The sequence below is a fragment of the Triticum dicoccoides genome, chromosome 5A (assembly GCF_002162155.2).
Source record: "Triticum dicoccoides isolate Atlit2015 ecotype Zavitan chromosome 5A, WEW_v2.0, whole genome shotgun sequence".
NCBI lineage: Eukaryota > Viridiplantae > Streptophyta > Magnoliopsida > Poales > Poaceae > Triticum > Triticum dicoccoides.
Genome location: NC_041388.1, coordinates 365,690,951 through 365,694,353, shown reverse-complemented (window position 1 = coordinate 365,694,353; position 3,403 = coordinate 365,690,951). Strand labels below are relative to the sequence as shown.

General features: G+C 45.6%; 1 long non-coding RNA gene across 1 annotated transcript; it reads left to right on the top strand.

Moving 5' to 3' along the window:
- The first annotated feature begins 1,586 nt into the window (after window positions 1-1,586).
- Window positions 1,587-2,825, top strand: LOC119298665. The gene is made up of 3 exons (XR_005145906.1): window positions 1,587-1,639; window positions 1,725-1,780; window positions 2,699-2,825. It is a non-coding gene; the product is annotated as an uncharacterized LOC119298665 (long non-coding RNA).
- The last annotated feature ends 578 nt before the right edge of the window (window positions 2,826-3,403 follow it).

Below are 3,403 nucleotides of genomic sequence, written 5' to 3'. Positions count from 1 at the left end.
TCCCTTTTCCCCACCGCCGGTCCTTCACGCACGCGCTCCCCAGAACAGACTCCACCCACCTCGCGCTCCCCAGATCCATCTGGAGCCGCCTTCTCGCGCTCCCCAAATCCATCTCAATCCGCCTCCCCCTCGACTCGACCCACCTCCACCCACCACCTGCCTCCTCCCTGTCAATCCTCCGCCCGCCCGCACGCGCCCGACCATCCTCTCCCCTGCGACGAGCGCCGCGCCAAGGAGCGGGGAGGGCAGCCAGGCGGCCGGAATGCCCGCACAGAAGCGCCCGCACTCGTCGCTCGACACGGACGACCGCCACGTCCAGGAGGAGGAGGTTGCCGCTATCGCCGGGGCCGCCGGCTCCGGCACGGAGGGCGGTGGCGCAGGCGTCCAAAGGGCGGCCAACGCAGGCTCTGTTGAGCTGGCCAAGGAAGGTGCCGGTGAGAGCACTGCTTCCAGCGACGCGTGCCGCTGACTCATCTCCCACCATGCGATGTCCGCCAGTTCAGGTTGCTTCGATTTGATGCTTTTGCTTGTTTCGTAGGTGTTAGGCATATGATTTAGGATCTGTTTCATCTCCTCTTCCTTCGTCATGAGATGATCCGGTTTCTGGCCTTGTTTCTCGTGGTTTTGTAGTGTGGATCCATTCACCAAGAAGAAGTGGTATGACAAATTAATCCAGTACTGTTGAATCAAGAAGAAGTGGCCTTACTGTTATGTTTATCTGTCCTATGAATTTGGATGCTTGGTACTCCATTTTACTACTGCTCTGTTCCGTGATCTCCTACTAATCTTCTTCGTGGTTGTGGAGCCCGGTTGTTTGGTGCGATCCTCTGTGTGTATGGTAACCTGATGTTGATCTTTATAAGATCTTCAGCAGATGTTGATCTCTTCTCTGTAGTTGCCTACCTAGCTAGCTCGATCTGCATTCAGGTGTTTTCATGCATTGCAGGAGCTTTTTTCTTAATGGTTATGCATGTTTAGCTAGTTCTTGCAGCGAGGCATATTTGTGATGCTAGTTTAGATCGACGTCCATGGCAGGAGCTCGGTGCTTGCTCAACGACCATGGTGTCCACGCATACGCATGCACGGTTTACCAACTGCTACTCTCAGGCGCAGCTGGATTTCTGCTGTGCTTCCCCTCCATTTCAAACTAGCCTCGTCTCGTTGCTAGCTGACGGTGCGTGCTAGCTGCATGCATGTACATGCATCTTCTGGAATAGAGTGATTGGTTTGAATTCAAGTGCAGAATATAGGCAAATGGGTGCTAGTTGTACATATTAATTGCCTCCGTTCAGTGTCGATTTCTTCAGTGTACTACTGCTAGTGTCGATTGATGCATTGGTTTGAGTTTGATTTAGTCAGGCAGGTTTAGTAATTCATTTTTTAGATTAATTTGACATGGGTTTGATGAACTATATAATACTCCCTCTGTCTCAAAATATAAAACGTCTTTTGCTCTAAATATTATGCAGTACTATTGCCTACATGCTTCTAGCGGCTGATGCTTTTAATTTTGCTTAGTTTTTATGCTTCAGATCACTTCCTCCATGACACCCCGATCCGGGCGGCGCCAGCAGCGATGGCGACTGACAATCGAGTGTGCCTAACTCTGCATCTATAACTGGCATGTCTTCTTTGGACGGTCAGCTGCTTCCTCCCCACATTGAAATCTCGACCCCTTTCTTGTTGATGGACTTGTTGACTGATTCGTATGTGCGTGGATGGAGGGTGCAGGTGCTCTACTACGCGCTACTCCAGACGGGTCACCTGGACAGATGTTCTGGTTGTTTTTGAGCTACTTCCACTTTTTTAGCCGATTGACTACTGGCTTATTTTATAATGCAATGATGACTACTGCACTGCACCTATATTTGGCTAGCTCACTTAGACTGGCTATTATTCTGCTCTTTTGATGGCATATATATCAACTATCAAGCAATGAAGCAATGCTCCCCTTTGCCTTGGCATGTGTGCAAACTGTGTGTTATGTATTTTGTTCTAGCGGTACTAAATAAGCCTACATGTACGGATGTGTATGCCAATGCCTGCATGAACAAAAACTTTTACAAGGTTCTGGTTGCTTTGATAGTACACTGTATGTTCTACATTATATTTATATATCTATATAATTTAGTTTGAGAAAGTAACTTAAGGATGTGTATCCCTTTTTATAATTCATCTACACTACTCAATTGCTATCTGCCACTAATTATTATAGTGACATCACTTATGGGTACAATGCTGAATTCTTGAGAACCTGTAGTAATCATCATATTTTTAGCTATCTTAATTCTTCTGTGCGATGCACATTGTTGGTGTTAATCCACCACCCGTTTGGCCACTGTAATATTTACATAGTATTTTTTGATGTCCTAGTACTAATGCCACTGTAGTATTTACATCGTAGTTTGTCTATTACTTGTATCCAGATTTTATATCCTGCCCTATGCCCTTGTTGACTTGCTTAGGTACATAATTGTTATGTCTTGCAATCTGGTATTGATGATTGTCAATGTATTCATGTATACCCTTCTAGTGTACCTTGTATGTGACCCTGCTGATTTGTATATCAATGCTTTGTTTCCAATAGATGTATGTTGATGCCTGATTCCTTAAAACTTCACTGTTGCAGTAGCATTTTTCCTTAGTGCATAGATGTATGAGCCATCACTTATGCTTGAGACCTTGCTCTCTTTCCCAGGAACCATCATGGTCTGCGTCACTACTGGGGCGTGTGTATCCGTGGTCAGCACACCAAGACTACCGGCAGGAGAGGGAAGACTGTTGGTGTCTCCAAGAAGCGATAAACTGCTTCACAAAGATCCCCGCATAGCTTCAATACTACTGTGTTGGTCCATTTCTAGAATCTTAAGGAGTGTTCTTGTTTAGACGATTACCTTGGATGATGCTTTTGCTTGGGCAGAGGCTCAAGAAGATCAGGTATAAACTCCTCCCCCTCTCGTTTGTTTTTGTTTCATACAGTTTGGTGGTTGATACATTATGTGCAAGTTCTATGGTAGGTGAGTTCTTTTTGTTGCTGCAAGCATTGACACAATATGTCATGTGCAGGGAGCTTTGCATCCGAGTTTCAGCCATCCTCTACAGCAAGGAGCTCTCAGCCAAAGGAGCAAGCAGTGCTGCTAGCTCCTTGAGGCCAGATCGAGTAAGATGGCGCACCATGGCGTGTGGTGGCGTATTTTGCTTCCGAGAACAATACTGTTTATTTTAAGTGAGATGTACTTGTCTAGTGCTTGGTAAAAAAATTGAAGGATGAAGTATCATGTACTGTCTATGTTGTAGTGAGCTGTAGTAGGAGTGTAATGAAATTTTATCTACTGTTGTATGTGCTATTTTCCTCTAATGTGTTGTGTACATTTTACTTGAACAGTAAATTCTCTAGAAAAAT